At 44.4% G+C, this 27,304-nt stretch overlaps 1 long non-coding RNA gene across 1 annotated transcript in view; it reads left to right on the forward strand.

Annotated features, from left to right (window-relative positions):
* The window catches only part of LOC141252999 (uncharacterized), a 229,971-nt gene that overhangs the window by 181,057 nt on the left and 21,610 nt on the right, over positions 1-27,304 (forward strand). The window contains exon 2 of the long non-coding RNA XR_012314186.1: positions 15,286-15,451. This is a non-coding gene — a long non-coding RNA (uncharacterized lncRNA). The remainder of the gene's footprint in view (positions 1-15,285; positions 15,452-27,304) is intronic.

Consider the following 27,304-nt stretch of genomic DNA (forward strand, 5'->3'; position numbering starts at 1 on the left):
GTATAGATGGCACCGTGTGGCCCTCTGCTGTGTATAGATGGTGCCGTGCGGCCTCCTGCTGTGTATAGATGGCTACGTACGGCCTCCTGCTGTGTATAGATGGCTACGTGCGCCCCCCTGCTGTATATAGATGGCACCGTGCGGCCCTCTGCTGTGTATAGATGGCATTGTGCGGCCCCCTGCTGTGTATAGATGGCACCATGAGGCCCTCTGCTGTGTATAGATGGTGCCGTGTGGCCTCCTGCTGTGTATATTTGGCGCCGTGCGGTCCCCTGCTGTGTATAGATGGAGCCGTGCGGCCCCATGCTGTGTATAGATGGCACCGTGCGGCCCCCTGCTGTGTATAGATGGCGCCGTGCGGCCTCCTGCTGTGTATAGATGGCTATGTGCGGCCTCCTGTTGTGTATAGATGGCTACGTGCGGCCTCCTGCTGTGTATAGATGGCTATGTGCGGCCTCCTGCTGTGTATAGATGGCGCCGTGCAGCCTCCTGCTGTGTATAGATGGCACCGTGCGTCCTCCTGCTGTGTATAGATGGGTACGTGTGGCCTCCCGCTGTGTATAGATGGCACCGTGCGGCCTCCTGCTATGTATAGATGGCGCCGTGTGGCCTCCTGCTGTGTATAGATGACTACGTGTGCTCAATATTGAGTCATACAATTAATGTAAGGCTATGTGCCCACGATGCAGAAATGCTCTGGATTTTTTTTGAGCGTTTCAGCATCTCCCTGGCAGAAAAAACGCATGCGGATTTTACATGCGTTTTTCCTGCCAGGGACAAGCGGAAGTGAAGCGTTCTTCACATGCATTTCCGCATGCGGGTTGACAATCGCTTTCCAAGCGATTTTAGCATCATTTGGAAAGTGTTTGACAACTTGGTCACTCTATATAAATCCATGCAACCAGCATGGATTTATATAGTGTGACCAAAAGAATGGTAAAAAATAAAAAATAAATATATAATTACCTTCTGATGGCCTGCCGACGTCAGCGGTCGCGTGACCCGTCACATGACTAAATGACGTCACGGCAGGTCCTTTTCAGACCATCGCGAGCTGCCGGCAAGCCAGGACGCATCGGATAAAGACACTGGGGGCCATCAAAAGGTAAGTATAATATTTATTTTTTATTTTTTTTATTTTTTTACAGGTTCTATGGAACCCGGGTCCAGAGGAGAGTCTCCTCTTCTCCAGACCCGGGTACCATCCGCACATTGAAACGCTTGGATTCTGCATCTACAGATGCAGTGATGCGGATTCCATGTGTTCCAATGCAAGTCAATGGCGGCGAAAACGCCGCGCTTCCTCAAAATAATTGGTAGTGCTGCGGATTTTTCCGCAATGATAATCCGCAGCGGAAATTTCCGCAGCATGTGCACAGGACATGCGGATTATCATTGGGGAACATGGCAGACCTTCTACCCAGCATTTTAGGCATAGTGGGCACACAGCCTAAAAAAAATTATTATAATTAATATTGTGCCAAATTAATTTCACGTGAACTATCACAGGGGATCATGTGACATGTCACGTGATACATCAGGTGTTTGTGGGGGGGGGGGGGGCGCGCCTTCTAAACTGCCCGGGGCCCTTGCTACTCTTAATCCACCCTTGACTGTAACAGACAAAAATAACAAGAATACGCTGTGTAAGGAGCGATGCTATACATAACAAGAGAGGGCACTGTGAATAACAACAGCGAAAATACGCTACATAAGGGACAGCACTGTACATAACAGCAGAGGAAGCTATATAGTAACAGACCGCCCCATACATAACTAGAGAGAGATGGTATGTTATACATAATAAAAGAGGAAACTGTGTAACAATGTAACTAAGGATGGCATTATACATAATAAGTGAGTACACTATACACTTAGGGACTGTGCTATACACAATAAGGCTACATTCCTGCATCTGTGTGGAGTGTCGGTGTGCAGCCCGCTTTTACAGAGGCATTTAGCATGTCCTATTCTGATCCTCAAAATCAGAACAGGACATTCTCTGACCCTCACGGATCTCATTCTCAGATCCGTGATTTTCACAGATGTGTGAATGGATCTATAAAACTCTACAAGTCCATGTGCTGTCCGATAAAAAAATCTGGCAGCACACAGACATTCCATGCAAATATGAGAATGTGACCTAAGGGATTTTACAAATAACATTATCACTCCAATTCCTACAGAACAGAAACAAAATAATATTTACATCCAGGAACTTACGACTGATGTCTTTTCTGATTAGCAACATTTTCTGTTCTTTCTTCTCCATCTGGTCAGACCTTCATGTCGACCTCTCCCAGCCACGACTTGTCTTGTCATGATGATCACCGCAGCCCTGAAAATAGCAAGGTCACATATATTGAATCTCCTCAATAAAAAATCCCCCACACTACACTCCCGAATACAAATATGTACCCCACCATTAATATGCTATTAGTCACGCAACAATCAAAATATATAGAGTGATAAGCAGCACTGTGCCCCCCATTAACTATAATCTCTGCCGCCTAATAAATATAAATTATTCAGTCTCTGTGATTTTTCCCAATTAACTGTAATGTGTAGCATCGGCGTCTCTGCCCCCTGACAGGCAGAGACGCAGTCCCCCTTACTGCCGCGCTCCTGGCACGGCGTCTTACGGCTCTCCTGCAGCTACCGGCACGAACAGCTTCCCGGGCACTGTGCTTAGGGGGCGCGCGCGCATGCTCCCTCCCTCTGGAAGGGGCCGCGCGCGCCGTCCTAAGGAGTCCCCGGCCAATGGCCGGAGGACTTCTCATTTAAAAGGCACCTCCTCCAAAATGGAGGTGCCCGTGCAAGGTTGTTGCTCTGTGTACTAACTCTGCTTCAGCCCTCAGGTCCTGCTGCCAGTCTGACTACCAATCCAGTCCGCTAGCCTGACTACCAGTCCAGTCCGCTAGCCTGACTACCAGTCCAGTCCGCCAGCCTGACTACCAGTCCAGCCCGACAGTCTGCTTTAAGCCCAGTCCGCCAGTCTGTCTATGGGCTTGGCCAGTCCGCATATCCGGAGCCTTCAACGGCTACCTGTCTCCGCCAACCAAGTACACTCTCCAGCCTGACGGTCTACCTACGGTCCAACCCGCCAGTCTGTCTATGGGCCAGGCTATCCTGCCTACCCGGAGAACTTACCAGTTACCTGCCGTGCCTACCAGCCAGCCTACCTGGAGGCTCCTGCTTGTTACCTGCCATGCCTGCCTACCTGGAGGCTCCTGCCAGTTACCCGTGGTGTCTGCCAGTCTGTCTACCCGGATCACCCGTCAGCCTGCCTGCCGTGCTCATCTGCTGTACCGGTCAGTCCCTGCCTTCTGACCCCTGGGAGTCACCTGCTCTCATACAAGGACTGGCCCAGAGTAGCACCGGGTCCCTCTGCTCGGTCCTTCCCTGGTTCACGGAGTCAATTGAGCCACCGTGCGACCTTGGTCAGTCCGAGTTGATACCTAGTTACGCCCCTCTGGTCCCTCCTTGCACCGCAGCACAGAGGTTCCACCACCTGGATTCGTAACATAATGCTATGTGCACACTGAAAATTTGCAAGGTTTAATGTACAAGCAAAGTGAATGAGATCACTGAAGTCTCTTGCACATGTTGCTTATTTTTTCCTTGCAGATTTACAGCAAATTAAAATCTGCATAATGTCAATTCTTGCAGTGTATTTCACCCATACTAGTGGGGGAAAATACGCAACAAAAGCATGTCAAAAACATGGCAAAAAAATGTATTTTATGCAGCGTTCTTCCTGCCAGCACATTAGGATATGCAGCAGAATTTTCTCCTGCAAATCCTAAACATGTGCTCATAGCCTTAGTCCCTGTCTTGTGCCCCCCCATTCATTATAAGTCCTTGATGGCATCATGATGAATTTGGTGGTGGGAGTGGGAGAAGACATTATCAGGTACTGAGCATCCTCCGCCACCTCCCAATTCATTACAAGTCCCTGACAGGGTCTTCTCCCACCTTTCAATTCATTATAAAGTGTCCTATGCACCTTACCCCCTCCTCTCCTGCTTCCCAATAAATTTTAAGTCCCTGATAGTGTCATAATGAATTGTGGGATGGGGGAGAACGCTATCAGGGACTTAGCATCCTCCTCCACCATCTAATTCATTTTACATCCATATCTAACGTCCTCCTCCCCCTTCCCTGTTCATAAATCCATTAGAAGTTCCCCTTACTCCCATCCCAATCCCCCACCCCCTTCATTGTGATCTTCCTCACATCCCATCATTGTCCTCTCCCTCACATCCCATCATTGTCCTCTCCCCACTCCCATCATTTTCCTCTCCCCACTCCAATCACTATCCCCTCTCCACTCCAATCATTGTGTCATCTCCCCACTCCAATCACTTTGTCATCTCCCCACTCCAATCACTTTGTCATCTCCCCACTCCAATCACTTTGTCATCTCCCCACTCCAATCACTTTGTCATCTCCCCACTCCAATCACTTTGTCATCTCCCCACTCCAATCACTTTCCGCTCCCCACTCTCATAATTATCCTCTCCCCAGTGTATTAAAAAAAAAAAAAACACACACTCACCTCTCCGTCTGTTCCCCCACATCATCATCGTCGGCAAATTTCTCTCTCACACAGGCGCGCGCTGCATGCTGACGTCAACAAGCTATGCGCGCCTGTGTCACTGAGAAAGTGCCGGACAGGAAGCAGAGGGTGAAATCCTGCGGCTCCACTGCCATTTTCTCATGTAGGCAGTGGAGCTGCAAGATCGCTCCCTGCCCAACATGCCGTATATAATGAGGGCAATCTGGCTATGGGCCCTCCGTAGACTCGGGCTCCAAGAAACAGGCCAGATTGCCCTCATTATTAGCCTCGCTGCAAGGGCTCCCTCCACCTCCGGGCCGTGATGTAGCTACACCGGTGGTATGTCCACCCCTGCTTTAAAGTATACATAAAATTCATTTTCATCTAAGTAGATCCTGAATTCTCTGCTAATAAATGAACTAATTTCCTGCTAATTAAATGAAACCTGCCAGCAGATACATGCTGCCTTATCCATCGGTCGCATGTATCAGACACTGGCACTATGATTTTTCCAGTTATGTTTGACTCTGAAATTCTGCGGTGTTTCAGAGAAAAGCCTTCTTTCAGAGCCGCCCCCCGTCTGCTACCAGCGACTAACAGGTCTCTTTATACATGCACGCAGGGAGAGACCTGTCACTCAAAGCAAGTAGAGAGAAGCCTCTGGGGTCCCCCTTTTCCAACAAGTCTCATGTGCAGCTTAATCCCTGGAGGCTTTTAAAGTATGTTTTTCTCTGAAATGCTGCAGCGTTTCAGAGTTGAACATACCTGGCTACAATCATACTATCAGTGTCTCTGATACATGCTGCCGTTGATCTGGCAGCATGTATCCACTGTCAGTTTCCCAATATTTAGTAAGAAATTAGTAAATTCATTAGCAAAGAATTTAGGACCTATTTAGATTAAAAGTTTATTTTATCTATACATTAACCCATATACAGTACAGACCAAAAGTTTGGACACACCTTCTCATTTAAAGATTTTTCTGTATTTTCATGACTTTGAAAATTGTACATTCATACTGAAGGCATCAAAACTATGAATTAACACATGTGGAATTATATACTTAACAAAAAAGTGTGAAACAACTGAAAATATGTCTTATATTCTAGGTTCTTCAAAGTAGCCACCTTTTGCTTTGATGACTGCTTTGCACACTCTTGGCATTCTCTTGATGAGCTTCAAGAGGTAGTCACCGGAAATGGGCTTCTAACAATCTCGAAGGAGTTCCCAGAGATGCTTAGCACTTCTTGGCCCTTTTGTCTTCACTCTGCGGTCCAGCTCACCCCAAACCATCTCGATTGGGTTCAGGTCTGGTGACTGTGGAGGCCAGGTCACCTGGCGTAACACCCCATCACTCTCCTTCTTGGTCAAATAGCCCTTACACAGCCTGGAGGTATGTTTGGGGTCATTGTCCTGTTAAAAAATAAATGATGGGCCAACTAAACACAAAATGGATGGAATAGCATGCCGCTGCAAGATGCTGTGGTAGCCATGCTGGTTCAGTATGCCTTCAATTTTGAATAAATCCCCAACAGTGTCACCAGCAAAGCACCCCCACACCATCACACCTCCTCCTCCATGCTTCACGGTGGGAACCAGGCATGCAGAGTCCATCCGTTCACCTTTTCTGCGTCGCACAAAGACACGGTGGTTGGAAGCAAAGATCTCAAATTTGGACTCATCAGACCAAAGCACAGATTCCCACTGGTCTAATGTCCATTCCTTGTGTTCTTTAGCCCAAACAAGTCTCTTCTGCTTGTTGTCCGTCCTTAGCAGTGGTTTCCCAGCAGCTATTTTACCATGAAGGCCTGCTGCACAAAGTCTCCTCTTAACAGTTGTTGCAGAGATGTGTCTGCTGCTAGAACTCTGTGTGGCATTGACCTGGTCTCTAATCTGAGCTGCTATTAACCTGCGATTTCTGAGGCTGGTGACTCGGATAAACTTATCCTAAGAAGCAGAGGTGACTCTTGGTCTTCCTTTCCTGGGGCAGTCCTCATGTGAGCCAGTTTCTTTGTAGCGCTTGATGCCTTTTGCAACTGCACTTGGGGACACATTCAAAGTTTTCCCAATTTTTCGCACTGACTGACCTTCATTTCTTAAAGTAATGATGGCCACTCGTTTTTCTTTACTTAGCTGCTTTTTTCTTGCCATAATACAAATTCTAACAGTCTATTCAGTAGGACTATCAGCTGTGTATCCACCAGTCTTCTGCACAACAAAACTGATGGTCCCAACCGCATTTATAAGGCAAGAAATCCAACTTATTAAACCTGACAGGGCACACCTGTGAAGTGAAGACCATTTCCGGTGACTACCTCTTGAAGCTCATCAAGAGAATGCCAAGAGTGTGCAAAGCACTCATAAAAGCGAAAGGTGGCTACTTTGAAGAACCTAGAATATAAGACATATTTTCAGTTGTTTCACACTTTTTTGTTAAGTATATAATTCCACATGTGTTAATTAATAGTTTTGATGCCTTCAGTGTGAATGTACAATTTTCAAAGTCATAAAAATACAGAAAAATCTTTAAATGAGAAGGTATGTCCAAACTTTTGGTGTGTACTGTATGTATAATACAAATAACCCCTTTAGGCTATGTGCGCACGTTCAGGATTTGATTGCAGAAATTTCTGCAGCGTTTCTGCATCTCTTGGCAGGAAAAACGCTGCAGAAAAAATGCTTGGTTTGCCACGATTTTGACACGTTTTTGTCTCGGTTTTTGATGCAGTTTTTGTACATCAATGAACACTTTTTGGAGCTAAATAAAGATATTTGAAAAAAGAAATATGAGACATTGCTTTAACCCTTGGATTACCTTCAGACCTGCAATGAGTATATTGGTTAATTTAAATGATTAAAGAATGTGTTTGCTGTATTTCAAATAAAATGTTTTACTCTGTGTGTTTATTTAACTCTTTGCTTTAATTAGGTTTAGTAATGAAAGGGTCTGATTGACACCTTGTCATCACTAACAAAAGGACTAGGTGTCATCTAATCCCATACACCCAATCTCATTAGCATTTCCATTCAAGTCATTTCTGGAGCAGCTGAGAGCTGCTATTTTTAGCCTAGGAAGGTGCCATTAGGCAAACATGTTTCCTGGCTATTAATAACAGCTCACAAATGTTTAGTTAGCCGCTACGTTCCCCCGATCAGCAACCAGCAGCGCTTTGGACGCAGCGTATTTTTGTTGTGTCCAAAACGCCGCTCTTTTGTTGTAAATACATGCGGATCCACCGCATATAATGACATTTCAATAGGTCAAAATCTGCTGCGGAGACTAGCGTGTCCGCTACAGAAATTGACATGCTGCTGGTGAGTTTGGATACGTGCCCATGATCAGGAGCTGCTGCGGGTTTGACGCTGCATGTTTATGCAGCGTCAAACCCGCAGCGTCCAGATGTTACAGCATAGTGGATGTGATCTCTAGAAATCCCATGTCAACTATGCATGCATCTGAGGCTGCGGATCACCCACGGACACAGACATGCGGCGCGTCTTTCAGGACCCCTGCATGTCAAATTCTCTTGTGGAGTCGCTAGTCTCCGCAACAGAAATTTAACCACTAGAATGTATTGAATGTGGTAAATCCGCATGGCCCAGTGAACACATGTGGATTTAACTGCGTTCAATAGAATGCAACGTTTGGGACGCAGCAAAAATATGCTGTGTCCAAAGCGCTGCTATGACCGCATCGTGGGCACATAGCATAAAATTAAAAAAAAAATGGCTTGGGCCACCGTGTCATTTTTATAACCAGCAGAGGGAAAGCTGACCGCTGGGAGCTGATATTACAAGCCGGGAAAAGGGGCCATTAGCCAAAAATGTTCCCTGGCTATTAATAACAGCCCACAGCTGTTTGATTAACCTTTACTGGTTAGATTACAGGGGGACCCCAGAAAAAAATTGACGTATAAAATCTAACCAGAAAAGGCTAAACAGACAGCTGTGGGCTGATATTAATAGCAAGGGAAGGGGCTATGGATACTAGCCCCCTCCGCAGCTAATAATATCACCCCTCAGCAGTCCCAGAAATGGCGCATCAATAAGATGCGACAAATCTGGCGCTTAGCCGCCGCTCTTCCCACTGCCATGTAGCGGTGGGGTAATAGGGTGGGGGGGTCATGTCAGCCTTGTATTGATGGCTGACATGAAGCCCAGGTTAGTAATGTAGGGCATCTATAAGACACCCCCATTACTAACCCCGTAGTAAAGGGTTTCAACACTTTTTCAATAAAGACACGGTCAGAATAAAGTCTTATATTGAAATAAAATGACACAAGGTTTTAATAACTTATTTATTAATCGCCTAATCCCCGAATCCCTCGTCTTCTAAAAAAAAACAAAAATAAAAAACAACTATATCACTCACCTGTCTGCTGTCATGACGTAATCCAGATTGTCCATTGGCAATCCGGTTCACTTCTACAGTAGCCACAAGAATCACTGATGTGACTGCTGTAGAAGACAGCACTGTCAGCGTACATTGCTGTGCTGCTGGCTGAGGTCACCTGAGTTCGTCAGCTGAAGATCAGCATGGATATGCTGCGGATTTTAACCCAATGACCATCCTGAGAGGAAAATTCTGCATCATGGGCACAGCACATGATTGTTATTGCATTAGCTGGCAGATGGATTACCTAGCCTTTTTGGTGCTTTTCCGTGCTGAAAAAACACTGCGAAAACGCACAAAAAATGCACAATATGCACGTAGCTTTGCTGTCTTAACCCACCAGGAAAATAACTGCCAGTGTCTGATATATGCTGTCCATATATCAGAAATGTATAACTGTATATATACAGTGGGGAAAATAAGTATTTGATACACTGTCGATTTTGCAAGTTTTCTCACCTACAAAGAATGGAGAGGACTGTAATTTTTATCGTAGCTACACTTCAACTGTGAGAGACATAATCTAACAATAAAAAAACAGAAAATCACATTGTATGATTTTTAAATAATTAAATTGCATTTTATTGCATGAACTAAGTATTTGATCACCTACCAACAAGCAAGAATTCTGTCTCTCACAGATCTTTTAGTTTTTCTTTAAGAAGCCCTCCTTTTCTGCACTCATTACCTGTATTAATTGCACCTGTTTGAACTCCTTACCTGTGTAAAAGACACCTGTCCACACACTCAATCAATCACACTCCAACATCTCCACCATGGCCAAGACCAAAGAGCTGTTTAAAGGACATCAGGGACAAAATTGTACACCTGCACACAAGGCTGGGATTGGCTACAGGACAATAGGCAAGCAGCTTGGTTAGAAGGCAACAACTGTTGGCGCAATTATTAGAAAATGGAAGAAACACAAGATGACTGTCAATCTTTCTCGGGCCCCATGATCTCACCTGGGGGGGGGGGGGGATGATTCTGGGAAAGGTTTGGAATCAGCCCAGAACTACATGGGAGGACCTGTTCAATGACCTGAAGAGAGTTTGGACAACACTATGCCGTCATGGATGAAAATCCTGCAGGGCACACAAGGTCCTCCTACTAATGCCAGCACATTTCCTGGCCCGTTTGAAGTTCGCCAATTACCATCTGGATGATCCAGAGGAGGCATGGGAGAAGGTCATGTGGTCAGATAAAACCAAAATAGAACTTTTTCATATCAACTCCATTGGCGGTGTTTGGAGGAAGAAGGATGAGTACAACCCCAAGAACACCGTCCCAACCGTGAAGCATGGTGGGGGAAACAACATACTTTGGGGGTGCTTTTCTGCAAAGGGGACAGGATGACTGTAACGTATTGAGGGGAGGATGGATGGTGTCATGTATCACGAGATTTTGGCCAACAACTTCCTTCCCCCAGTAAGACTATTGAAGATGGGTCGTGGCTGGGTCTTCCAGCATGACAATGACCTGAAATGCACAGCCAGGGCAACTAAGGAGGGGTTCCGTAAGAAGCATTTCAAAGTCCTGAAGTGGCCTGACCAGTCTCCAGACCTGTACTGAATAGAAAATCTTTGGAGGGAGCTGAAACTCAATGTTGCCCAGCAAATGCCTCGAAACCTGAAAGATCCGGAGAGGATCTGTATGGAGGAGTGGGCCAAAATCCCTGCCGCAGTGTGTGCAAACTTGGTCAAGAATTACAGGAAATGTCTGAAGTCATGTGGTCAGATGAGACCAAAATATAACTTTTTGGTATCAATTCCACTCGCCGAGTTTGGAAGAAGAAGAAGGACCAGTACAACCCTAAAAACACCGTCCTAACCATGAAGCATGGTGGGGGAAACATCATACTTTGGGGTGCTTTTCTGCAAAAGGGGACAGGATGACTGCACCGTAATGAAGGGAAGATGGATTTGTTCATGTATCTCGAGATTTTGGCCAACAAGCTTCTTCCCTCAGTAAGAGCATTGAAGATGGGTCATGGCTGGGACTTCCACCATGATAATGACCCGAAACACACAGTCAGGGCAACTAAGGAGTGGCTCCGTAAGAAGCATTTCAAGGTCCTGGAGTGGCCTAGTCAGTCTCCAGACCTGAACCCAATAGAAAACCTTTGGAGGGAGCTGAAACTTAATGTTGCCCAAGAACTACAGGAATAGTCTGACCTCTGTAATGCAAACAAAGGTTTCTGTACCAAATATTAATTTCTAATTTTCTATTGTATCAAATACTTATTTCATGCAATAAAATGCAAATTAATTATGCAAAAATCATACAATGTGATTTTCTGTTTTTTTATTGTTAGATTATGTCTCTCACAGTTGAAGTGTACCTACGATAAAAATTACAGACCTCTCCATTCTTTGTAGGTGGGAAAACTTGCAAAATCGGCAATGAAGCAAATACTTATTTTCTCCACTGTATGTATGGTAATGTATAAATGGTCCAGAAAGGTTGAATTTGATGAACCTGTGTCATTCTTTCATATAACTATGTAATTCCTACTTGGTATCTTGCATTCTTTTTCGTGCAGGATAGGCGTTCAGGGATTAGCACTGTTGCATTGCAGCACTGCTGTCCATGGTTCATATTAGACCAACATGCAACATTTGCATGCAGTTTGTATGTTTCCTCTGGGATATCTGATGTGCCACAATTGAAAATATACTGAGGGGGTAGTACGATTGTTTCACATTGATTGACAGAGTGAGTTGAATTTGGAGGAAAAGCCTTACATACATGGAAAGAATTACACATGGCCAGAATGATGACTAATATATTAGTCCTATCATAGCCAATATGGCTCACAGGAAGTAGCTTGTCAAAAAATAACGGAAATCTGAAGCCCAAGCATCTGAGCTTACAAGAGAAATACTGAACATGAGGATATAGAAGCAAAGTTAAGTTTGTATTTTTGGCTGGAGCTAGACTTTAACTCTTAATGTTGAAACTGTAGAAACTACTCAACACTGTTTTCTTAAGAAAATATCTATAAAGATTTCATGCCGCCAACTCAATGGTTCAGTAGTTTCTGAGAATGAGCACAGGAAAAGTCTAAGAATGTATTTTTCCTGAAAAAAAAAAAGAAAACCTAATTTTGATTTCTTGGAAAAATATTTGACAAAAAGACCACTGTACCATTTAAATAGAGCATTTTCTGTAACAGCCTCCTGTGCTACATACAGTTCACCTAAAATATAGAGCGGTTATCATGTTCTGTAGAGTACAACGTGTCGTGTATAGTCTGAAGGTCCAGCCTGAATGTGATGTTCTACTGAAAAAAAAACCTTGGTGCTGCTACTGGGACCTTCACTAATTTGGAGAATAAACTTTTTAATTCACTAAAATGAATAGTAGTGCTTATATTGATATCATATATTATAAACATACCATACATAACTTACAATAAAAAAAAAAGTATTTTCATGATTTTTTTAATTTTGGCAAATTTGAAGCACTTGCTTTTGAAGCTCAAGTGCTGTTGGGTTTCGCAGCAAGACAAGGAAAAATGCACAAAAGCACTTCTAATTGCCTGAAAAGTAACAAAATTATGGTTTTGAAGTAGGATAAAACAAAATGTAGAAAAGCAGGTTTTCAAACTGGTTATATACACTGAGAGTTTCTTCTTTTCTGTAGCTTGCTGCACTGTGTAGACTAGGACAGAATAATTGAGTCATCTCATTGTCATTAAATGGTGGGTGATTTAAAACACCTCTCCAGCTTTTTTTTTTTATTTCAGCACTTTAGTGGTGCAACTAATGTAAGTTCCCTAGTATTATAGTTCCCAGTCACCATCCTCAGCTCTTCCCGCCGTCACCATGGTCCCACACCGTCATCTTATGACTGTACCTTCTGACTGATCGGGAGTCAGAGGTAACAGTCACAAGCTCTCAGTGTAAGTCTATGAGCACTTTGCTGGGCGATATGGAAGTCACAACTCATTGTAAGTTTATGAGAGCCAGAACAAACACTGGAACGATCCGGCAGGTCATAACCTGCAGACGACCGACCGGAGCAGCGTTGATAACAGATGAAGACAGCGGTTGGTAAGTGTAAGAATAGGTGCAGGGTACTTAAATTAGTGGCTCCATTCCAACAGACAAATTGAAAAAAAACGCTGGAGTGGTGTTTTTACCCTTTCGCGCCGGAATCTGGTTTCACCTTCCTAACCAGGCCAGTTTTGTCAATTCTAACCAGTATCATTTTATGTGGTAATAATTCTGAAACACTTCAATGTATCCCAGTGATTCTGAGATCGTTTTTTCGTGACATCTTGTACATCATGTTAGTGGTAAATTTAGTTCGATATCTTTTGCATTTATTTGTGAAAATATAATTTTGGCGAAAATTTCGCAATTTTGAAAATTTTTATTTTTACGCCCTTAAACCAGAGAGTTACTGTATTTCGCACAAAATAGTTAATAAATAACATTTCCCACATGTCTACTTTACATCAGTACTATTTTTGAAACATATTTTTTTGTTAGGATGCTAGAAGGGTTAAAAGTTAACCAGCAATTTCTTATTTTTCCAACAAATTTACAAAACCAATTTTTTAGGGACCACATCACATTTGAATTGACTTTGAGGGGCCTATGTGACAGAAAATACCCAAAAGTCACACTATTTTAAAAATTGCACCAGTTAAAGTGCTCAAAACCACACTCGAGAAGGTTACTAACCCTTCAGGTGCTTCACAGGAATTAAAGCAATGTGGAAGGAATAAAATGAATATTTTACTTTTTCCCACAAAAATATTACTTTAGACCCAAAGGGGTAACAGCAGAAAATTGACCATACAATTTGTTGTGCAAGTTCTCCGCCATACACTGATATCCCACATGTGGTGGAAAACTACTGTTTGGGCGCACTGCAGGGCTCGGAAGGGAAGGAGCTCTATTTGACTTTTGGAACACAAAATTGGCTGGAATTGATAGCCATGTCAAGTTTGCAGAGCACGTGATGGGCCTAAAAAGTGGAACCCCCACAAGTGACACCCCTCAGGGAATTCATCTAGATTTGTAATAAGCACCTTGAACCCGCAGGTGCTTCACATAATTTTACAACATTGAGCCTGAAATTTTTTATTTTTGCAAGGGTAACAGGAGAAAATAGACCATAACATTTATTGTGCCATTTCTCCTGAGTACGCTGATGCCCCAAATGTGGTAGAAAACTACTGTTTGGGTACACTGCACGGCTCGGAGGGGAAGGGACGCCATTTTGGCTGAAACAGCTTGTGGACGCTATGTCACATTTGAAGACCCCTGTTATGCCAAAACAGCAGAAACCCCCACAAGTGAACCCATTTTGGAAAGTACACCTCTCTAGGGAAGTAGTGAGTACAGTTGAAACCAGAAGTTTACATACACTATATAAAAAGACACATGTTCATGTTTTTCTCAATATCTGACATGAAATCAGAATAAACCTTTCCCGTTTTAGGTCAATTAGGATTACCATCATTTTTAATATTTGCCAAATACCAGAATAATGAGAGAGAATGTTTTAAGGTATTTTTATTACTTACTGCAAAGTCAAAAGTTTGCATACATTTCATTAGTATTTGGTACCATTGCCCCTAAACTGAATGAATTGGGTCAAACGTTTGGGATATCCTTCCACAAGCTTCTCACAATAGTTGGTCGGAATTTGGGCCCATTCCTCCTGACAAAACTGGTGTAACTGATCCAGGTTTGTAGGTCGCCTTGCTCGCACCTGCCTTCTCAGCTTTGCCCATAAATTTTCAATAGGATTGAGATCAGGGCTTTGTGATGGCTACTCCAAAACATTGACTCTGTTATCCTTAAGCCACTTTGTTACTATATTGGCAGTATGCTTCGAGTCATTGTCCATTTGGAAGACCCCTTTCCACCCAAGCTTTAACTTCCTGGCTGATGTCTTGAGATGTTGCTTCAGTATTGCTACATAATCTTCTTTTCTCATGATGCCATCTATTTTGTGAAGTGCACCAGTTCCTCCTGCAGCAAAACAACTCCACAACATGATGCTGCCACTCCTGTGTTTCACAGTTGGGATGTTGTTCTTAGGCTTCCAAACTTCTCCCTTTTTCCTCCAAACGTAACCAAATGGTCATTATGCCCAAAAAGTTCAATTTTAGTTTCATCAGACCACAGGACATGTCTCCAGAAATTAAGGTATTTGTTCCTCTGTGCATTTGCAAACATTAATCTGGCTTTTTATGTTCTTTTTGGAGTAATGGCTTCAGCCTATGTTGATACAGTACTCATTTCACTGTGGTTATTGACACAATCTTACCAGCTTCTGCCATCATCTTCACAAGGTCTTTTGCTTTTGTCCTTAGGTTGATATACACATGTTGGACCAAAGCACGTTCATTTCTGGCACACAGAACCCGTCTCCTTCCTGAGTGGTATGATGGCTGGACATTCCCATCTTGTTTGTACAGCTGAGCGAGGCACCTTCAGATCTCTTGAAATTGTACCCAAAGATGAGCCAGACTTGTGCAGGTCAACAATTCTCTTCCTGATATCTTGGCTGTTTTCTTTAAACATTCCCATGATGCCACACAAATAAGCAGTGTGTTTCAGGTGTGCATTAAAATACATCCACAGGTGTGTCTTTAATTAACTCAGATATTGCCAAAACCCCTATCAGAATCTTCCAAACACATGACATCATCATATCGCCAGCCCAGAATTGTTTGAAGGCATATTAGTCTTAGTGTATGTAAAGTTTTGACTTTGCGGTAAGTAATAAAAATGCCTTAAAACATTCTCTCTCTCTCATTATTCTGGCATTTGGCAAATATTAAAATTTATGGTAATCCTAATTGACCTAAAACGGGAAAGGTTTATTCTGATTTCATGTCAGATATTGAGAAAAACATGCATATGTGTCTTTTTATACAGTGTATGTAAACTTCTGGTTTCAACTGTATATTTAAACCTCAGGCGATTCCCAAAATTGTGTAACATTGGACTAAGTAAATTAACTATTATTATTTTTTCCTCTAAAAAATTTTTTGGGCCCCAATTTTTACATTTTCAAAAGGGGTAATAGGAGAAATTGCGTAACAAATTGTACAGTTCGTTTTCTCCTGAGTACGCCAATATGCCATAAGTGGTCGAAAACAACTTTTGAGGCACAGTGCAAAACTCAGAAGGGAAGGAGCTCAGAAGGGAAGGGATTGGAGTGCAGACTTTGCTGTTATGATTTGCATTGCCCTGTCACATTGGCAGAGCCCCTGAGGTCCCAGAACAGCAGAACCCCACATAAGTGACCCCATTTTACAAACTACACCTCTCAAACAATTCATATAAGAGTGCAGTGATCATATTGATACCACAGGTGTGTCACAGAATTTTATTCCATTGGGTAATGAAGAAAAAATAATTAAATTTTTACCACCAAAAAATTAGTTTTAGCCCCAGATTTTACATTCCCACAAGGGGAAATAGGTAAAAATGGACCAAAATTTGTCATACAATTTCAGCTGAATGTGGCAATACCCCATATGAGGCTGTTCATTACTGCACAGCCACACGGCCGGAACCAGGAGAAAAGGAGATCTATTTGACTCTTGGAGAGCAAATTTCTTAGAAAAGTTTGCGGACTCCATATACAGAGCTCCTAGTGCCAAAATAGCAGAATCCCCTCTCAAGTGACCCCATTTTGGAAATTGCACCACACAAGGAATTTATCTACAGATGTAGTGACAATTTTGACTTCATGGGTGTTTTCTAGAAGCAACCAGCAATGGATGTTGCATATTGAAAATTGCAAACCTGTCATTGTACTGCCCAGTACGTTGTAGTGCCCAATATGCTGTAATGCTCATACATTGTGCCCAGCTCTTGCTTCTGGAGACACACACCCAGTAAATTAAGCGGGCTCTCATCGCTACAGAAATGCCAAATCATGCGGACGCTAAATGTGGTTTAGGAACACTATGGGGCTCAGAAGGGATAAAGGCATTTGGATTTGGGAGCGCAAAATTTGTTTGATTTTATTTTCGGGGGGGGGGGGGAGTGGGTGGGCCATATTGCTTTTCCAGAGCCTTTGTGCTATCAGTAACCTGGAAGCCCCCGATATTTCCGTTAGCAGATGATGGACCTGAGTGGGGACTTGTTTTTATTGTGGATTGAGCTGAAGCTTTTATTGGGAACATTTTGCATAACTTTTGGGATCACATTTATCCTGTGCTCTGCACTGAGCACTTAGATTAGGATTTCCATATAAATCTCCAAATTACATCATTCAGATAAAACCCCTGAGGGATCCATTCACTATAATGAGGCAACAGAGATACTCTGGACTATGTCTGGCCTCTGTTCAGCGGTATCCTTCTTTTCAGCGGTGCACAAAACTGTGGTTGACTGCACTTTTATGCACACTTAAAAAGACGGACAGTGCCGGATCATAGGCCAGATTGCATCCACAGTGCCTCCATATGCCTCGTTATAGGGAATCTTCCACCAGAGGTTACGTGTGAATCAGGTTTTTCACAGATTTACATGGAACCCCTGTGTAAGCACTCAGTGCAGAGTGCAGGATAAATGTGAGCCGAGCCTTATTGCGATTTTTAGAAGGCAGAATAAACAAATCAATAGCATGTCAAGAATTGTTTTTATTTATATTTTTCACACCATTCCTCGTGCGGTATAAGAGATTAGACGACTTTATTCTTCGGCTCGTTGTTGTTACGGGTCCTGGGGGTGGAACCTCTGTGCTACGGTGCAAGGAGGGGCCCAGAGGGGCGTAACTAAGTATCAACCCGGATCGACCCGGGTCGTACGGCGGCTAACGACTCCATGACCAGGGAGGGACCGAGCCGAGGGACCAGGTGCTACTCTGGGGACGACTTTGTAAGGGAGCAGGTGACTCCCACGGTAAAGATGGCAGGGACTGACCGGAATAGCAGGTAGGCACAGCAGGCAGGCTGGCGAGCAGAAGCCTTCATGTAGGCTATCAGGTAGACACGGCAAGTGACGGCAGGAGTCTCTAGGTGGGCTGGCAGGTGGTCACGGCAAGTGACGGCAGGAGTCTCTAGGTGGTCACGGCAAGTGACGGCAGGAGTCTCTAGGTGGGCTGGTAGGTGGTCACGGCAAGTGACAGCAGGAGTCTCCAGGTGGTCACGGCAAGTGACGGCAGGAGCCTCCGGGAAGGCACAGCAGGTAACAAGCAGGTAACAGGCAGGTCACAGGCAAGTGCTCCCAGGTGAGCGGGCTGGCAGGCACGGCAGGTAACAGGCAGGCAACAGGCAAGTGCTCCCAGGTGAGCGGGCTGGCAAGCACGGCAGGTAACAGGCAGGTAACAGGCTGGCGGGCAAGACTGGTAGTCAGGCTAGCAGCGGGAACTGAGGGCTGAAGCAGAGGTCAGAAACACTGAGCAACAACTTTTGCTCGGGCACCTCCATTTTGGAGGAGGTGCCTTATATATGGGAGGCTCCTCGGCTATTGGCCGGGGACTCCTTAGGACGGCGCGCGGCCCCTTTAAGAGGGAGGGAGCACGCGCGCGCCCTAAGCACAGTGCCTGGGGAGCTGCGCGCGCCGGCAGCCGGAAGAGGAGCGCTGGAGAACGCAGAGAGGGGAGAGCGAGGAGGTGAGTGGGACGGCGTCTCTGCCAAGCAGGGGGCAGAGACGCCGATGCTACAGTACCCCCCCCTTTACGCCCCCTCTTTTTTAGGCCAGAGAGGAATTTTTCAAGGAGAAGTGGGGCATGGATGTTCTCCCTGGGTTCCCAAGTTCTCTCCTCTGGGCCAAACCCCTTCCAATCCACCAGAAAAAAAGGTTTTTCCTCTTACCCTCTTAGTGGCCAGAATGTTCTCTACCTCAAAAACGTCCTCAGTGGAAACCGGAGCAGGGGGAGCACCTGGATTGTTGGAAAAAGAGTTAAACACAACTGGTTTGAGGAGAGATACATGGAAGGAGTTGGGAATCCGTAAGGTGGCTGGGAGTTTTAACTTGTAGGCCACTGGGTTGATTTGTTTGAGAACTTCAAATGGACCGATGAACCGAGGACCCAACTTATAGGAGGGTATTTTGAGTCGGACATGCTTGGAAGAGAGACAGACTTTATCTCCCGGGCGGAATTGAGGCGGATCCAGACGTCTCTTGTCAGCATGTTTCTTCATCCGCTCGGAGGACTGAAGAAGTGCGGACCTAGTATTTTCCCAAATGGTGGAGAATTCGCTGACAAGAGCCTCCGTGGCAGGGTTGTCCACTGAGGCGGAGATGGGAAACGGAATCCGTGGAAGTTGACCGTAGACCACGAAGAACGGGGGTTTAGAAGTAGATTCGCTCTCATGGTTGTAGGAGAATTCGGCCCATGGTAGGAGCTCCACCCAATCGGTATGGTGAGCGTTAACAAAGTGCTGGAGGCAGCTGGTAAGGATTTGGTTGATACGCTCCACTTGGCCATTGGACTGTGGATGGTAGGCGGAGGAGAAATCCAGGGTTACATCCAGTAGCTTACAGGTAGCTCTCCAGAAACGTGAGGTGAACTGAACCCCTCGATTCGACACAATGTGGAGGGGTAGGCCATGGAGACGGAAGATATGACAGAAGAAATCCTTGGCCAGCTCCGATGCAGATGGGAGACCAGGCAAAGGGATGAAGTGGGCCATCTTAGAGAAGCGGTCGGCGACCACCCAATGTGCTGCCATGGGGCAGCAGGTATGGGAAGAGGCAGGAGGCGACTGGCTGGAAGATGTCTGGGAACTTTGTTGCGGGCATAGGACGAACAGGCCGAGACGAAGTCTACCACATCCTTGCGCAGGGTAGGCCACCAGTAATGCCAGGTAATAAGTAGGAAGGTCTTCTTTTGGCCAACATGGCCGACTAGTTTAGATGAATGACCCCAGTGAAGAACCTTCTCACGATCTGGTACCGCTACAAACGTCTTACCGGTTGGAAGACGAGTCAGATCCAAGGGGGCCACATTCATCACTTTGGAGGGGTCGATGATGTGCATAGGCTCCTCCTCTTGATCGGAGGACAGGAAGGATCGGGACAAGGCGTCGGCTTTGACATTCTTGTCCACCGGGCGGAAATGTAGGACGAAGTCGAAGCGGGCGTAGAACAAAGACCACAGGGCCTGAAGCGGATTGAGTCTTTGGGCATTCGGGAGATATGCCAGGTTTTTGTGATCCGTATAGATGATCACCGGGTATAGAGCCCCTTCAGGCAGGTAACGCCACTCCTCCAGCGCCAATTTAAAGGCTAAGAGTTCTTGGTCTCCTATGGAGTAGTTGCGCTCAGAAGAGGAGAAGAGTTTGGAGAAGAAGCTGCAGGTTACCATTCTCCCGGATGAAGACTTTTGGGTCAAAACTGCTACGGCTCCGGAGGAGGAAGCATCAACCTCCAGGTAGAACTGTTTGTTGCAGTCTGGACGGTGCAGCACTGGGGCAGAGGAGAAGGCTTGCTTTAAGGAAAGGAAGGCCTCCTCAGCTTCGGGCGACCATTCCTTGGGATTTTCTCCCTTACGGGTGAGCGCAGATATGGGAGCAGTCCGGGAAGAGAAGTGCGGGATGAAGAGACGATAGTAGTTGGCGAAGCCCAGGAATCGCTGAATCACCTTCAACCCCTCCGGACGGGGCCACTTTAGGACAGCAGAGCGCTTCTCGGGATCCATCGGTAGGCCTGTCAAGGAGATAACATAGCCCAGGAATGGAAGAGAGGTCTGCTCAAAGAGGCACTTCTCTAATTTTGCATAGAGGTGATTCTGCCTGAGCCTAAGCAGGACCTGACGAACATCCCTCCAGTGTGTGGGAAGATCCGGAGAGAAGACCAAGATATCGTCCAGGTACACCACCACGCAAGAGTAAAGAAGATCACGGAAGATGTCGTTGACCAATTCTTGGAAGACGGCGGGAGCATTGCAGAGACCAAAGGGCATCACACGGTATTCATAGTGACCGTCCCGGGTATTGAATGCCGTCTTCCACTCGTCTCCTTGACGGATTCGGACCAGATTATACGCCCCACGTAGATCTAGCTTGGTAAAGATCCTAGCTCCCTTAAGACGGTCAAACAACTCGGAGATGAGCGGCAGGGGGTATTTGTTTTTTACCGTGATTTGGTTGAGACCTCTATAGTCAATACAGGGGCGTAATGAACCATCTTTCTTCTTAACGAAGAAGAATCCGGCTCCAGCCGGGGAGGTAGATTTCCAGATGAATCCGCTGGCCAGATTCTCCTCGATGTACTCCGACATGGCCAGGGTTTCGGCCGACGACAACGGGGAGATACGCCCACGGGGTGGAGTGGCGCCGGGTACCAGGTCGATAGGACAGTCATATGGCCTATGAGGTGGCAGTGTCTCTGCTTCCTTTTTAGCAAAGACATCTGCATAGGACCAGTAAGGTGCCGGTAGACCGGGTAAATTAGCCAGGGTAGGTGGAGGACGAGCCGGGCGAACCGGAACCAGGCAGGTCCTATTGCAATCCTGCCCCCACCGGAGTACTTCACCGGATTGCCAGTTCAGCACGGGGACCTGAGGGCTGAAGCAGAGGTCAGAAACACTGTGCAACAACTTTTGCTCAGGCACCTCCATTTTGGAGGAGGTGCCTTATATATGGGAGGATCCTCGGCTATTGGCCGGGAACTCCTTAGGACGGTGCACGGACCCTTTAAGAGGGAGGGAGCGCGCGCTCGCCCTAAGCACAGTGCCCGGGGAGCTGCGCGCGCCGGCAGCAGGAAGAGGAGCGCTGGAGAACGCAGAGCGGGGAGCGCGGGGAGCGAGGAGGTGAGTGGAACGGCGTCTCTGCCAAGCAGGGGACAGAGACGCCGATGCTACAGTTGTGATTATAGCGATACCAGATTTATATAGTTTTTATGTTTCGCTGCTATCACACACTAAAAGACGCTTTTTTTTTGCAAAAACTTCATTACCATATTTTGAGAGCTATAATTTTTCAATTTTTCTGCTGACAGAGTCATGCAAAGGGTTGTTTTTTGTGGGACGAGTTGGTACAAATTTCGGGCACATAATACTTTTTAATCACTTTTTATTCAGATTTTTGGGAGGCAGAATGAACAAAAAACAGCAATTCAGGATTTGTATTTTTGACGGTTGTTTTAATGCCGTTCACCGTGTGCTAAAAGTGATAACACAGATTTATTCTTTGGGTTAGTACGATTACAGCGATACCACATTTCTATATATTTTTTAATGTTTTGCTGTTTTTACACAATAAAAAATATTTTATAGAAAAAATTATTGTATTTGCATCGCTATATTCTGAGAGGTGAAATGTTTTTCTCGGCTGACTGAGCTGTATGGCAGCTTTTTTTTGCGGGACAAGATGACGTTTTCAGGGATACCATTCTTATTTACATTTGTCTTTTTGATAGCGTTTATTCCATTTTTTTTCGGCGTTAAGATGAAAAAACATAGTTTTTGCCATATTTTTTTTTTTTTACATTGCTCACTGAAGGGGTTAAGTAGTGTGACAGTTTTATATATCGGGTCGTTTTGGATGTGGCAATACCAAATATGTGGAGTTTTTTTATTTTATTTTTGTTTTCATATAAACAGATGTATTTACTGGTTTAATGTTTTTTTCCTTTTTGGATTTTTTTTAAATAGTTTTAAAAAAAATTAACTTTTTTTTTTTACTTTTTTACTTAGTCCCTGTATGAGACTTCAACTTTTATTTCTCTGATCACTGGTTTCATGCATTGCAATACATATGTATTGCAATGCATGACAACTGCCAGTTTTATACTGTCAGAACGCCTGTTAGACCCTGCTTCTGGCTGAGTCTAACAGGCCACTATAGCTGGCAGACCTGGAGGTCAGCAGTTCGTTATTGATCGTGGCATCTAGAAGATAACACAGGGTTAACATCATCGTGACCTGAGCCAATCGGGTTCCCATGATGTTGCAGGTCAGAACTATCGCTCTGATATGGAATCCCAGCGTTTGCAAGACTCTGGGGGTCTAAAAGGCATAAAAGGAGAGAAACTCATGCGGTGGCCCCCATCCTCCCCTGACCTCAACCCTATTGAGAACCTTTGGAGTATCCTCAGGCAAAAGATTTGTGAGGGTGGGAGACATTTTACATCAAAACAGCAGCTCTGGGAGGCTAGTCTGCCATGCTGGAAAGAAATTCAAGCAGAAACTATCCAAAAACTCAAAAGCTCAAAGGATGCAAGAATTGTGAAGGCAATCTCAAAGAATGGGTCTCATGTTAACATGTAACTTGGCCTGTTAGGCTATGTGCCCACGATGCAGAAATGAAGCAGAAAATTTCTGCAGCATTTCTGCATCTCCCTGGCAGAAAAAACGCATGCAGATTGTGCATGCGTTTTTCCTGCAGAATACACGCGGAATACATGCGTATTCACATGCGTATCCACATGCGTTAACGCATGTGTTTCCGCATGCGGACTGACAAGCACTTTCCAGGCGATAGCATCACTTGGAAAGTGCTTGACAACTAGGTCACACTGTATAAATCCATGCAAACGGCATGGATTTATATAGTGTGACAGTAAAAATAAAAAAAATAAAGCTATACTCACCCCCGATGCCCCGGCGTGTGCTGCAGCGCTCGTCCTGGCTTCTTCCGGGTTGCCGACACATCGCGAGACAGCCTGCGGTCACATGACCGCGACGTCATCTCAGGTCCTGGAAGGAGAAGCGCTGCCGGCAAGCAGAGAGAAGCCGCCGGACAGGTGAATATAAACTTTATTTATTCTTTTTTTTACAGGTACAATGGTACCCAGGTCTGGATGAGAGTCTCCTCTCCTCCAGAACTGGGTACCATCCACACATTGAGACGCATGTTATCCGCTTGTACAAATGTACAGACGCGGATATTATGCGTCTCAATGCAAGTCAATGGCGGCGCTTCTGCAAAATTAATGAACATGCTGCGGATTTATGAGCGCTGCAGAAACGCTGCGGAAAAATCCGCAGCATGTGCATTGACATTGCGGAATGCCATTGGGGACCATGGGGTGCGGATTACCATGCGTTTTTGAAGCACCTGCCTAATAAATAAATAAATAGTAAATATTAGAAGGTCCCAGAATAAGAAGGAATCAAAAAGTACCATATGTATCCACAGAGAGACAGAGGAGATGTCAAAATACAAAACCTATGCGTTACGCCATCCAATTATGGCTTCCTCAGGGGTATAATGATATATTAGGTATCCCATTTGTCTGGGGACCATATATATTGGATAATGGAGGGTATACCCTAATTATGTTGCTGTGCAAATACCAGATGTGTTAGGTTATTTATTACATCTGTTAAATATTTTCCACGGACTAATTGTTTGTAATTATATATTATATTGGATCTATATGTCAATTCCTGTAAGGGGAATTTTTTTTTGTTTATATGTCCCCTTTTTTGTCTTACATGTTTTTTAATCATGTTTTTAAATGGTTCTGTCCAGTGTCCTATTAATAATACAATTTCTATATTTTTCTCATGATATTGTATTCTTACGTAATCATTTAACGCGCTTGGTGCCTTTATTACCCCTCTTTTTCCTTTTTTGTTTGCTTAACATTTTTAAAATATAACATTTTTAACATACATAATTTATAATTAAAATTGATGAATGGGTTTTTACATTAAACAATATCCATAAGCTCTTCTAACATGTCTGCATTCCCCATGATGTAACAATGATAAAGCATGTCTTAAAGGAAATCTGTCAACAGGCTTCTGCTATGTACTCTGAGAGCAGCATAATATTAGGGCAGAGAGTCTGATTCCCAGGATTTGTCTTTTCCTCTGCAGCTTGCTGTAGTTTCAATACAATCAATGTTTATCAGTATGTGAGGGGCTTAGGGTGGTAATTATGGTGAAGGGCTGCTGTGTTCCCACACCCTGGCTCCCTGACAAAGACAAATGTCCCAATTCTCCTTTGCTGTGCGAGTGGTGTGTAACACTCATGTTTCGGTCGCAGGTCTCTGCTGTCTTCAGTTCTTCGACCTCAGGAACCGCCGCACACACATTAGGGGACTTCCACTCCGTTTTATAAAAAAGAACTTTACTTGAACATTTGAATTCAACTTCATACAGTATGCAGCATTGATTACATACTTTTCCAGGGTTGCCGTCTTTTGCACCGCATGTAGTGATGTTCACTGTCCGCTTGTCCTGAGCTGTCCCTTCCACAGTCGACCTTTTTGGCCTATGAGACACTGACAGTTCTAAGAGTCCCGTACTGTCTTCTCTGTACTATTCCCCGTCCGACTTCCCCTTCTGGAAAGGTTTTTGAGACAAGCTTCTTGCTGGCTCCTGTGGACCGTAGATCCCGAACATTAAGGGAAAGTCTGTTTCAGAGTTTCTGACTGATGTTCCTCTGCTCCTGGACAGACCGTGCTACTGGTGCCCACCGGACCTCCAACTACTGCTCTGTCACATCTCTCAATCTGACCCAAACTACAACTGCCTGAAAACAGGAAGTGTCTCAGTTGTTCACTGAGCTTGCTCCTCCCACACTGGAGCAGCTCCTAAACCCCTTAACTCTTTCCTACCTGATAAATCCCTATTTGTATAGGGAAGAACGGCACTCCTAATCACAAATTCTGGTGCATGCACGATCCCACTCCATAGTGAAATTGTTCATACATGTATATTTTTGTTTTTGATCTTTAGTGTATAATCTGAAGAAAGTCATAGAGACCGAAACGTCAATTTATAATTTATTTATAAACTATACTGTTACTGCAATAAATATCTTCAAATGAGTGCTGGACTCCATTGATTTACATACTCCCTATGCTATAGTGCCCACCTCTGCACTACCCTTTTACTAATCTAATACTCTACCTATACTTAACCTATACTGACCCTGTAACTAACACATCAGACATTAGGTCGTATACATACTCATATATAAACACAGAGTACAACATTATGTGCACAAAGAGGGACCGTCCCGGTCACCGGTCACCTTCTTACAAGTAGATTATCACTGACGGACTAGGTCTCACATGCAAGCTAGTCAGGCTGATATGTGTAACGCCTGACCCACCGCTGATTGGCAGATTGGCGACAATGTACAGTGTAAACAGAAAGCTGTTAATCAGTGGTGTGAGCGGGGTTATGCACAATATAGCATCTAAGAACTGCTACATCTACAGCAGAGAAAACAAGGATTTTATTAAAACTGCAGAAAGCAGTCCAGTAAGTGACATCGCTGGAATCAGGCTCTCTGCCCCTACATCATGCTGCTCTCAGATTACACAGAAAAAAACAGATGACTGATTCCCTTTAAAATTCAGTATTGTTTTGTTCCTGTGTTCCTCCTGGAAATTAATAAATTGACAAGTAGGTGTTACTTTCCCCCTGTCAATAGGGTATGGCCCTACATAGAATGTAAGAACAGGCCTTTTTAAAAAGGGAATAGTACCACCCAGTTTTCAATTTATTCATTTATTTTCAGGAACACACACACTTGCCCCTCAGGCACTCTTCTCCTCGGCCCTCGGATGCAACTTTGCTTGTCTGGCCCTTTGACCCTTCCCTCTTTTAGATGGCATACACTTGCCACTCTCCTGGCAAGTACACCTGTCTCCTCAGGGGACATTTTCTCCTCGCTTTCTCTTTTTCCCTTGCTACCAGTGTCCGGCCCATAGTCCTGTATAGCTCATTTACATCTAAAAAAAATCTGCAACTTAAACCTATTTAAAAAGGAAAAATTATCAAAAATAAATTACATTTTAGTTATTTTTTAAATAGGATTGCGTTGCATATATATGCACAATGTTTAGGGTAGGGTGCCCATACATATTAGACAGCTGCCGGACAAACAATTGTTCAGTTGACTTCTATATCTCCCGACCCCACTCATGTTATACAAAGTTTATTGGGAAAAAGAACATGAAAGTTGATTTACTTTTTAAAGCAAAAAAGCATTTAAAGCAAATTTGATGTCCTATCCTGCAGCTGCCTATGTGCAAGTCTGGCTGATGCGTTTCAGTAAACTGTGAATTAATTTGGCAACAATGCTATTTAAACTGCTGATAATTCTGCACAGGACGTTCCCCCTGAAAAGAGAATAAGGGAGGCATTTAGAGAAAGTAATCTTAGATCATTAGATCCATATTCAATAGTACTGTGTTGTTTTAGGTGATTAGTCTTATGGGATTTAATAGTGTAATGGAAATGAATGAATAAAACATTGAATTCACTCAAATTATGGAAGAAAAAAATAAGAGCTGGCAACTACCTTACTAACACAATGAAGTGTGCACTATTTTCCATACATACTTTCATCTGTCTGCTTTTATATTTCAACACAGAAGACAGTCGTATACATTATCTGATGGCAAACCATTTCTCTCATTAACCCCTTAAAGTAGAATAAAATTAAATCAAAAAGACAAATA

The sequence above is a fragment of the Phyllobates terribilis genome, unplaced genomic scaffold (assembly GCF_046119375.1).
Source record: "Phyllobates terribilis strain yellow unplaced genomic scaffold, ASM4611937v1 Scaffold_2__4_contigs__length_985480577, whole genome shotgun sequence".
Classification (NCBI taxonomy): Eukaryota; Metazoa; Chordata; class Amphibia; order Anura; family Dendrobatidae; genus Phyllobates; species Phyllobates terribilis.